We start from the raw sequence: 12,517 nt of genomic DNA on the forward strand, positions 1-12,517 counted from the left end.
CTCATGAAACAATCTTGGTATTGAGTTGCTTGCCCAAGTGAAAAAATGAAGAAAAAAAAATTAGCCAAATTTGCATCAATTTTTGTAAGTCAAAATATCTTGAACCCTGTATTAAGAAACTTCACAGATTCAAATTCAAAACACAGAGGGTGCCAACAACAACAAAAAAGTATACATATTTTAAGAAAGAAAAAAAACATATTAAAATTGTAATAATATATACTGGTAACAAAAGTTGAATACAAGTCACATTTGAATTCTGCAGGTACAAAAGGTGCTCAAAGTGGTTACCATCGGCGGAATTTTAATACAGTTTTTTTCCTCTCTTAAAATGTATGTACATTTTTTTTTCGGTGCCTTCTGTATATAACATAGTCCTTCCCACTGTCATGTGCTAATTCCATCAACAGAAGAAATTAACTCAGTTTGGTTTACTTGTCCTTTATAAATCCCAGCACCTTTTTATAAGGTGCATGTTTGGAGGATTTCTTCAGTATTGTCAGTACTAGATTTTTATCACACTGAATTCATAATTAAAAATAAGTTAGCGAACATTCAAATTTCTATTTTAAGCAACTTAATTCAACATAAATTATCAACTTTAAGAAATGTACATTAATGTAAATGTAATACTTCATTTTTGAGTATTCCTATAGTTAACTAGGACCATGTTACAATTTTATGCCTTGTTTCCGTCCCTTTACATTAGCATCGCTCTCTGAACTAGATGGGCATATGAAGCTATGCTCTATATCCCAAATTTTGGGAAATGTGTCAGAGCAACTATGATTTTTTTCACTCACATTCACAATTCTACAGCTATACATGACAGATGTATATAAACTTTATTGCCTTTCCCTATTCCCTTTTTATGGATTTTAATAAAATATAAGCTTTGTGTATCTGCTTATGTTTTTATTTTATATGTTTATTATGAGAGAAAAAAATCCATACTTAGTATCTGAAACTCCCCGATACAACCAAGTAGCAATATATTTTTCTTATATGAAGCAGTATGCACAATAAACAGTTTATAACTTTTATTTCATGTTTGTAAGTAAGACAAGACAAGTTTTGCAGGTTTGTGTGTTGCATGTTGTCAATCGGAAGCGGAACTTGAAGAGTCAGCACACATTTTCTGCAGAATTCACATATACTTGCTTTTACCATGTGTTTCTAAAATCAGTCAATACATAAACAAGTAAATAAATATTTTTTAAAAATAGGAAAACACTTACCCATCAGTGCCCAGACTAAAACAAGAAATGTTTGCAACTAGAGATCATTATGGGTTCTTAATTTCTTCCCCAAAAGAAATATTTAAAGTAAGTAAAGTACTTTGTTTTCCTTAAAAAAGTCATGAGGTTGTTTCTATAACGGATCAGCTCTAGGTTCTGAAAAACAAAACAAAACAAAACTCAGAAACCTAAGCAAGCTTGTTCTGCATCACCTGTAGGCACCAGACTATTCAGACCATTGAAAAATTCCACATTTGACAGAAGCTGGAGAAAATGTTGAAAAAATCCAAATAGTACTAGTGATTATAATGTATAAAGATTAAAGGGAGAGACATACAGAGTGCTAAATGACCGGCTGAGCTTTTACCCAGGGAGGAGAGACAACATGATTAAATTTTTAAGTATTATTTATATAATTTTGTTATAAAGGTAATACATATCCTCGATCAATGGACAAATATATATTGAGAACCTACAGTGGAAAAGACTGTGGTATAGGCATTGTGGGATAGTCCATGGGGTAGGCAGAATTCTAGGACGGCCATCAAGACTCCTGTTTGCTGGTGCACACGCCTCATACAACCCTTTTTGCTGGATGTGGGCGAAATATTTAGATATGATGGTATATCAGTCCAGGGATTTTGTAGGTATAATGATGTTACTAATCAGTTGACCCTGAATCAATTAAAGCGAACTCACTAGACCAATAGGAAAGGGGTAGATGAAGAGAGACAAATGAAAAGGAGATGGCAGAAGGAATGTTTCTATTCTCATTAAAATAGCACAAAGTATTCAAAGCTGGGAAAGGAAGATAACAGGCCAGCTCACAGAGAAGCAAACAGGTTGATCTTCGCTGGCTTCCCAAAAGGCTTTGAAAACATCAGCAGCAGATTAAGTGTAGGGATTTTCCGAGATATAACACAAACGTCTGTGAATTTTAATACTGATTAAAAATAACTCATTTGGTCCTGCTTTGTCCACCTTGCTATCTTCACCTGACTCTTCCAAAGACAATAGCCTCTCTCTCTCTCTCTCTCTCCCTTTACTCTCATATATATATATATATATATATATATATATATATATGAGAAACCGTATATATATGCCTGAAACCACAGATAGTACTGAACCTTATAAATACTGGTTTTCCTATATACAACACCTATGATAAAGTTTAATTTCTAAATTAGACATGTAACAGATTAAAAACAATAACTAATAATAAAATAGAAGCACTTTATGGCTTCTCTTTGGCATATCTGAACTGATAGCATCACTTCTCTTGCACTTTGGGGCCATTATTAAGTAAAAAGGTTTACATGAACACAAGCACTGCAATACTGTGACAGCCAATCTGATAACCTATTAGGTTGGAGCAAAAGCAATTGCTTTTTTTGCAATTATTTTTAACCTGTTAAACTGTAATTACTTTTGCCCCAACCTAATAGATGGCTACTACTATGTGACAAATGGGCAGGGAGCATAAACAACCTGTATACACTAGACAAAGGGATGATTCACGTCCTAGCTGGGGTGGCAGAACAGCTCAAGATTTTATCATGCTACTCAGAATAACACACAATTTAAAACTTATGAATTTTTTATTTATGGGACTTTCCGTTTAATATTTTCACACTGCAGTTGACTTGGGTAACTGAAATGACAGAAAGTGAAACCATGTGTAAGGGGCAACTACTGTACTTGACCCTGTCTCTAATATACCATTCTTGATTTTACCTCTGTATCTTTGCATACACTGTTCTAGCTCATTTTTTGTCTTCCTCTTTCAGGCTGATCTGCTTCTTAGTCTGTATTTACAAGGAACTTCCATTGCACATAGTGAATATCTCTGTCATAGCTTTGATCCTGCCGATTTATGATTATCCATTACCTTATTTGTCTCCCTCACTCTACCACGGCTGCTTTGAGTTTATAAAACAGGTCTTTAATCTCTGTACCTTTAGCCCATCAAATATCTGACACACATTAAGACCAGCGTTTATGAATGAATTGGTGTGACCAAATATTCATTTTTAAAAACCGTATGAAACATTACCCTGTTTCCCATTCTGTCAGTTTCCCCTTCCCTAGAGTTAAAAAGACACACAGATTTTTTTTTATTTATTAAATTTATTGGGGTGACAATTGTTAGTAAAATTACATAGATTTCAGGTGTACAATTCTGTATTACAGATTTTATGAAGACCTCTAAAGGGGTAGGTGGTACAATCCAACAGATGTCTTGAGAATAAGGGAGTCAGTGAGGTGTCATAACTGGAAGTAGGGTCACTTGCTCTGCCTAAAGAAAATTAAAACAGAAAAATGGTGCAAAGGCAACAGTCAAAGATTTGCCAAACATGCTGCAGAGTAATTTTTTTTTTCTAATTTTTTGCAGTTTCCCTAGTACATGAAGTGTCAAGCATAAAGTACTACGACTGGTACGTGGAAATTTCAGCATATCTTTCTGGTTAAATGTAAACCTGATACTAGAACAGACTCTATTTTGAAATATGACAATACCTTCTGATCTCTTTTCCCTTGTTCTTCATTATGGAGTAGAGTTCAGGATAATAGAATGTCTCTCTTTTAGCATCACATCTGTTCCTGCTTCATTGTCTTCACTTGAAATCATAATTTCCTCTTTGGGAATGTACAATTGGTGGCAAGTAGAGTTGATTATGATGTAATAAACAGAAGTGATGACTTCAGGTGGGTAATAATAGTTAAGAAACCAAGGTTTTTGCTTCCAAGTAAATTCCCTGCTGATTAGAATGAGGAAAAAGGAAACAAAAGTATGTACAGAATGGCCTTGGAATTGAATGGCTTCTCCTAGATTATCTCTAATTTGAGGGATCTATTCCTCATGGTTTGTGTCACAGCTGTTGTGGCTAAATACATTTCTATATACAAAAAAAAATATCTAATGTGTACGCATATATTTTAAATCACTTTTAGTCCATTATTAGATAATATAGGGAACAGAAACTTTCTGGAACAGACGAGTTGAATCTTGCCTCAAATGCTTTGTTACGTGACTTTGGGCATATTACTTAACCACTCTGAGCATCACTGCCTGCTTCAGTAAAACTTCAGATGAAAATATCAGCTTCTTTGTTCTGAACATTTTAGATAATGTTTTTCAACTGCATGGGCCAGATGTCTGAAGTGCTCCATATACCACAGTTATTATTACTATTATTAGTAGTAGTAGTAGTATTATTAGTAGTAGTAATACTATACTAGTATTATTATATGTGAAAAATCATCCCCAAACCTCATATGACAGCTCTGTGTTTTTAGTTTCCTGTTTCTATTAGTTAGTATTGTTCTTTCCAGTGTTTACCTCAGGTCCCTCCATTCTGATTCCACATTTTGCCTTTTATCCCAGGTAATCAAGCTTCCATTTTTCCTACCTGCTTATACCTTTGTGTCCAAACATTGGCTTCTACCAACTGAATTTGTACAAAACAGTATTTTAAAAGCTTGAAAAACTGATGGACTTTTCTTGAATAAAAATTTTTACAAACCTCCAATTTTTATTAACTTTATAAATATATGTTATAAATATATACATATTTAATAAGTATAATTTAATATATTATATTGCTGAATTACATATACACATTTAAAACTAGGTATAGATTTTTTTGGACTTAAAGCTCTTTATAATTATAAATAACAACCAAAATTAACAAATTAATGATAAAAATTCTACTAATTAAAAAATGTAAATATAATTCTGACTTCTAACACTCATATATTGATTTTGCCAGTTGATTTTTAAATCTTGGGAAAACAGAATTATAAGGTGTGTACTCTTTTGACTCTGGCTTCTTTTGGTGAATATTAGATTTGTGAAATCTAGCCATTTTGTCACCAGGATGAATGAATACTGACCATTCTGTCTTTTCTTGTATTATTAGCTCAATATTTAATTTCTCAAAAAGGGATCTGTTATTGGGCATTGTCGTGCATGTTGTAACACACCACGGACATTCCCCTTCAGGAATGAAGGACTTCTCCCAGATGTGGGGAGTGTTGGTAATAGAAAGCCTTAGCTGACAGCCCCTCTGGGGATTGCTTAGCTGAAGAAAGCCACACTCTCCCTAACTGAAGTGGTCTGCATACAGTGACAGACATGGGTCTTTCCCTTTGTTCTAACTCAGCACAATATGAAAGGGTCATCCTAGCTCCAGGGCTCCCTGTGGCATCAGTAGAGACCTCCATTGAGACTGTTGCAGCTCAGCTTCTCCCTCCTGCCACTCCCACTTCCTTCTAAAAGTATTCCCCACTCAAGCTTCTTCATGCTAATCTCCCTCTTAGAGTTAGCTTCCTTCAGCTTCCGAGTTGCCATTATCATGATCATGTGACCTGGGTAATGAGGAAAAGATTGTGCTCCTTTAGTTTCCAAGGAATTAGATGCTTCCATGGCACCTAGTTACCTAGATTAATTGGCCAACACCAACTGCAGAGAAGTCATCACTCAGAAAGGTAAGTAGAGTGTTGAGTTGACTGATGGCAAATACTGGCAGAAATTCACTCTAGGCAACGATAGAGGAGGCAGGAAACAATTGACAATTCTTCTTCCTAGAAAAACGAGAAAGCATACTTACCTGTTGTATTCATCTACATTCACCTATTTGTAGTTTTAATGCTACCTCCTTGTTATGGACTGAATTATGACCCCCTAAGTTCATATGCTGAAGTTGTCAAAGATAAACATGACAGACACCAAAGTGGTGAAACAGGTTTTATTCGAGAACTACGGACAGTAAGGGAAAGAACTGAGCTCTGTTTCATTTGTGCAAAAGTGATTAGATGCTTTCAAGGAATATGGAAGGAGGGGAGAGATTAGGGTTTCAGTAGGGTTAGAGAAGTAAAAAATTACTAATGGTTGCTAATGTAAATGCAATTAGATCAGCTGTGTCTGTGAGCTGGCAGTTATTGAAATTAGGATTCTATCTTCCTACAAAGACTGGAAGACATTGGTTCTATTCTTTCTGATGATGGTATTTCAAAGGAATGGCTTTTGGGTCCTTGAAAAAGACACGTGTTGTAAGAGATACGTATTCAGCATTGTAAGCCCTTTTTAGCAAATGTTCTAAGAAAGGGGGTCAGGGGCCTGTCCTCCGGTGTTGGCTAGAACAAAAGTAAATTTGCTGGGCAACAATGAGTTTTTGCAGGCAGGTATATTAATGGGAGCTCTGAGGTAATACTAGGGACATGGATTATGCTGCTAGAAGCCATGATACACTTTAGTCAAGTCTCTTAGTGCAGGGATTTTGAGAGAGTTATGTGCTGAGAGTTCGGCAATACTCAAAGAGTTAATGTATGACTACATTTGGAGCTATGACCTTTAGTAAGTAATTAAAGTAAAATGAGGCCCTAAAGGTGGGGCCCTAATCCAGCAGAGTTGGTGTCCTGGTAAGAAGAGGAAGAGATTCCAGAGATATCTCTCTCTACATGCACAAAGAGACGAAGCCATGTGACATAGAGAGAAAGCAGCCATTTGCAAGCCAGAAAGAGAGCCCTTACCAGAAAATGAGTCAGCTGGTACCTTGATCTCGGACTTCCAGCTTCCAGAAATAGGAGAAAATAAACTTCTGTTATTTAAGCCACCCAGTCTGTGGTATTATGCTATGGCTGCTCTAACAGACTAATCCACCTCTGTAAATACTACATTTGATATCATATTAGGTATCAATTTTAATATACTGTGCTAAATTTGTGTGAGTATACACACAGTCACATTTTTATCTAAAAGGCACAAACAAAAATAGTTTTGTTTTTTAAATAAGGATGTTTACTAGATATGCTAATTTCAGTCTCCTTCTGGGACTAAAAGATTTGTTTATAGCTAAGCAGCATTTAGACTCATTTATACTAACTTCAAAAACTAACGGCATTGCCAAAAGATGAAATGTGAATTGTTTTTAATACCACCAAGTGGACCAATTCAGATGTTTTTCATGACAAAATGTTGCTATATTTGGGTGGATTGACGCCTCAAATATAATTAGTGAAAAGTATCCAAAGAATAAATAAATGAATTTAAAATATCCATAACAGTGCTTAGAACACAGAAGCTATCCAATCAACAATAGTTTTCTTATTCCACCCCACTGCTTATCATACTGCTGCACAAATACCTGTATCTACACACCCATCTCCTTGCCCTTTGAGGCTTTTATGACCCTTGATTATAAATGCACATAACTTTTTTTGTATGTTTAATGCACTAATTTATAAACAGAAGTGATACATCTCATAATTTGATAGATATCAGACAATTAACAAATGATATATCAGCATCATTATTATAAAAAGTATAGAGTTAGATTATGATAACCTATACTAAAAAATAATGGTCCAATTCTATACTTTTATTAGAAGCCTGGGTATATTTCTGTCAGGTCAATGTCCGAGTGGATGGCATCCCGGCGGTAAGGTGTCTGAGTATCGGGGAGCCAGAAGAAGATGCGTGGAGCCCAAGGCAAAGTAGACGTACTTTATTCACATGCCTCCTGGGATACAGCCAGGAGTTTTTACTGCTGTATACAGCTGGACGTTCTCAGGTTACAGCCTGCAGCTAGCAGCAGCCTCATAACTCACAGCAGCCTGCTTCTCAGCAGCCCACAGCAGCCACCTTTTGGTCACAGGCCCCATAGGCCCGTTGTTGGTCACAGTCAGCAACACAGCACATAAGGCACGGCCCACGATCTCTGCCAAGTCTCTGCTTCTGCCTCTTTGTCTCTGCGCCAGCCTGCTCTCCCTCCGTCCCCCCTAAAATGGCTGTGCCCTTTATACCCCACCGAGACAAAGGTGGCTTACAGCCAATGGTGTTTACATGAGGGTATACACAACCAACATCTTCAGGATGGACAGCGATTGCGCGACCTTCTACCTTATCGGACTGGCAGGCTCCGCCAGTCAAGGTCACCAGCTGGCCAGGGGGGAAGCCTGATTAACTCTTGTGTCCCTACAATTTCCTAATTCAGGGTCATGTACAAAATTATATAAATAGAAGAATCAGGGTTTATTGGACCAGTTATTTGTGATCATGGTCCACAACAGACACTTCCTTCTATAGAAAATTTTGTTAAATTTATATCATATTTTTATCAATTTCACCATTTCTACAATTTTTAAAGGAAAGTGATCAAGACCAAATTGATCCTCACTATTTTGCCTGACTTAAAAGCAATATAATAGATAATATTTTATATATGTGATAAATGTTAACGTACAATACAGAAAAGTGAGCTCACAGCATGTGTTTAAATTGGTCCATATAGCCATGAGCAATGGTTTGAAAATAAGATTACAAATGACCTTCCTACTGTAAAACAACATGATTATATTTAATCTGTGACGATTCATTTAGGAAGGAGGTTGTATTGCTTTGCTTCATCCAGAAATAGTTTAGGAACCAAAAGAAACGACTGATTTCCCTTGGGATGATATGTGACACAAACACACAGATCACCCAACATCCACACATTTTACTGAATGATATATCATGATTCTTCTTTCTTTGAGCCTCTTTTATTTCACAAAGCTTCAGCCATTGGAATTTATGGGATGTAATCATCTGCCTCAATAGTTTCTGTCAACTTCTACTTAAATTTAACTCAAGTCCGTCTTAGTCAGTTTGGGCTACTATAACAAAGTACCATAGATTGCGTAGGTTTATAAACAACAGAAATTCATTTCTCATAGCTCTTGAGACTTAACTTTGAGATTGGTGCCGGCATGGTCAGATTACGGTGAGAGCCCTTTTCTGGTTTCAGACTGCCCTCTTCTCACTGTATCCTCACATGGCGTTAAGGGTAGAGGAAGTTCTCTGGATTTCTTTTATAAGGGCACTAATCCCATTCATGAGGGCTCCACCTTCATGACCTAATTACCTCCCTAAGGCCTCACCTCCAAATACCATCGCATTGGAGACTAGGTTTCAACATACGACTTTAGAGAAGACATAAACATTCATTCTATAGCAGAATCCATATCAAACTGACATTGAAAAACCTTTCATCTTCTGGTCAGTAAAAACACTTCAAAAAGATACATTTAGATAAATGTTGTTTATGCAAAGTTAAGCACACACTGTAAGAGCATTAACTATAAAATCTAGCTAAGAGATTGAGAAGAGCTCACTGGTTTCTCAATGGTCCCAAATGCAGCAGGGAAAATCCATTAGGACATTCAGAAGAAGGAAAAGCTAAATCCACAACTACTTATAAAGCTCTTACTATATTCTAGCCAGTGTTGTCGAATAAAATATCCTATGATGATGTGAATGACCCTTACCTTCACTATGGAAAGTGGTAACTAGTAGCAACATGTGGCTACAGAGCACTTAAAGTGTATTGTGCCACTAAGAAACTGAATTTATTTCATTTTCATTCATTTAAACTTAAATCTAAATTGTCGTATGTGGCTGGTGACCACCATATTGAACTGCACAGTAAGATCCATATTTAGCAATTTACAGGAAATATCTTGTGTAATTATTATCAGCTTTTTATTATTAAATTAATAAAAATGCACTTAATAATTTACTTAAAATATCATAATCATTATTAACTTTACAGTCTTATTATTAACTTTATTGTACAGATGTACATACTGTAGTTCGGGGAAGTTAAATAACTTAGAAAGGTCACCCACTTTCTAAGTGGTATAACAGATTTCAGGCCAGGTAGAATTATGTTATAGCTCATGACCTGCTAAGGGGCTTCCCTCTATGCTACACTGACTTCCAATAATAGGAAAGTTGTTACATATTCTTGAGTACAACAACAGATGAAAAACTATGAAGCTTAAGTGAAAATTAAAATATAGAAATGGCAAAACATTTATGACAAATGAAAATAGAAGAATGCAAAAGAATACAAATTTTAGAATTATAACTGTGGAAAAATAATATGGACAAGTCAATGGTAATATGCAAATTTGAACACAGGTTCTTTTTTTGTGATCAAATTATGGATAAGTTTTAAGTGTCTTGACTGTTGTCAATTTTTACTGGATTTAAGTTTGTGTTTGTTGGTCTTTTCATATTGAACAAGTCTCAACATTGGGATATATGGAGACAGGTAGAGAAATTTATTTGACTATCCTTCAAATTAGGACAATCAGAGGATTGACTAGGAGTTTACAAACACTGTTGCAAGGCTATTTTATAGCTTTCTTTCTATTTTCCTTGCTAAAAAATCCTCAAATTTTTTCAACAGGAAAACTGCATCCAAGTCCATAGAATTAAACATGCTTTATCTAAGCCAATTATGAGTATGTCATTCTTCTTTTCCATCTCCTCACTTTCCCAGCCGCCATTGTACCCGGAGATGGCCATATTATCTGATTTTAGCTAATTGGACATAAAGAGAGACTACTTGGGAAATCTGAAAATGATTTTACTTCTCAACAAAAGGAAAGCCCTTTTTCTACCTTCCTTCTTCCCTTCCTGTTTGGAACGTGCCGTGTCATGCCCTGCTCGCTGGAAGCTACAGCTGCCGTTTTACAACCATAAGGGAAGGACTAGAGATGATAAAAAGTGCATCCTGATATAATTGAGATGCTGGTCAGAAAAAAAGTATACTTCCATAGTTTATATTTAATTTATTATTTTTTTCCTTTTTTAAAGCCACGTTTGTAGTGTGCTGTTACCTGCAGCTTAAAACTTTCCTAATAGATTCAAGACCCCTTGCTTCATAAACTCTGTTCCATTGTGTAGAAGATACATCAAGTTGGGAGTCTGGGAAACCTCTGTGGTACAAGTTTTTCATAAATCTCCATTAAAGAGAGAGTCTCCATGTAAACCATCAGACCACAGTTGAAAAGACTTGCTAAGCAGCATAGTTAAAATCTATAAAGCAGCAGGGACCTAAAAGATCCACAAATACCTATTTTTAAATTCTGCTTCTCTAACATGAATATATTAAAGTTGCTGAAATCTTCCTATGGATGATATTTGGGCTGGCATTTCTGTAAGTGGAAGAGATTATCTTTTGCTTACAATTTGTCACTTCTAACTGACTGTAGATCACAGCAGTTTAGAAGCTTAACCCCTTCAAAAGTTAGGCTTTCTTCCATCATTTACAAAAATCCCTTCAGCAGGCTGATAAAAATAGCAGCAGCAAAAAAAGCAATTAGGTATAATCCCAAACATCTGCAGTCCAATAAATGCTTTCTGCTATTTTAGCGACATACAGCTCCAAATTCTCATTTAAGATCCTGACAAAGTGAAAAGAATGGAAGATCCTTCAAATAATATACGTTGAAATTCAACTCTAAATACTCCCATCCAATTCTCATGGTAAATATTGGCCATCATTGTCAGTGAAATTTAGTGTAATAAAGATTGATTCACTGGCACAAAATAACCAAAAATTAGATTTCAGTTCAATATAGGAAACATTTCACAAATACCTACAAGTCCTGAATGCTCTCCAAAGTTGAACACAAAGAAAAATATGGTACAACCCCTGCCCTCAAATATCTCGTAGTCAAATATCTCATAGTCTGGAGGCAGGTTGCAATCCTGTTTTTTGGTTCCTACACATACAGTTTTATCATGGATTTATTATATCATAGAACTTAGCATTTGAAGAAACCTATGGCAAGACATGTTCTCACCGTTAATTAGTCTCTAAACAATTAGTTATTTTCTGAGGTACTATTAAGTTAGTAAACAACCTAGAGGAAGGAAGTTGGTAAACTTCCAAAACAGAAAGTGAAGTTTCTGACCTAAGCCAGTAGAATACAATATAAACTAATAACAATAATAATGAGGAGTCAGCGTACGTTTTGTTATATCACACAATATACTGGAATGTAACAAATACCTAAAATGTCTTTTTTTTTTTTTTTTTTTTGGCTAAATATGCACAGAAAATTATCCTTCTGGCCAACCAAGTGAAAAAGTTTTTGATTGCCAGATAACTTTTTGCAAGTAGCTTTCCATAAGCAAGGAAATTATTTCCGTTGCCTGAATTGTGTTTTGCTGATTTCAAGGTTATTGTGCTTTTTTGAGGATCTTCCTTGAGCTAGTTGTGAATACACACACACACACACACACACACACACACACACACACGCACGCATATCTATCTATAGCTTTGTTTGATTTTTTTCACTCAAAGTTTTCCAGCATTTTCACTCCAAGCTCTATAACTTAGGCTTGTTTATGAGCATCAAGAGATGAATAAACGCATCCACAGTACAACTGCCTTTAATAGCAAAAATAAAAACAAAGCACGCGTCCATATACACAAACT

At 35.6% G+C, this 12,517-nt stretch overlaps 1 long non-coding RNA gene across 1 annotated transcript in view; it reads right to left on the reverse strand.

Moving 5' to 3' along the window:
* Nucleotides 1-12,517, reverse strand: part of LOC141567099 (uncharacterized) — a 231,428-nt gene that overhangs the window by 1,135 nt on the left and 217,776 nt on the right. Inside the window, exon 4 of the long non-coding RNA XR_016021435.1 lies at nucleotides 1,239-1,394. This is a non-coding gene — a long non-coding RNA (uncharacterized LOC141567099). The remainder of the gene's footprint in view (nucleotides 1-1,238; nucleotides 1,395-12,517) is intronic.

This window comes from Rhinolophus sinicus, chromosome 5 (genome assembly GCF_057876585.1).
Source record: "Rhinolophus sinicus isolate RSI-liver-muscle chromosome 5, RSI-T2T, whole genome shotgun sequence".
Taxonomy (NCBI): Eukaryota; Metazoa; Chordata; class Mammalia; order Chiroptera; family Rhinolophidae; genus Rhinolophus; species Rhinolophus sinicus.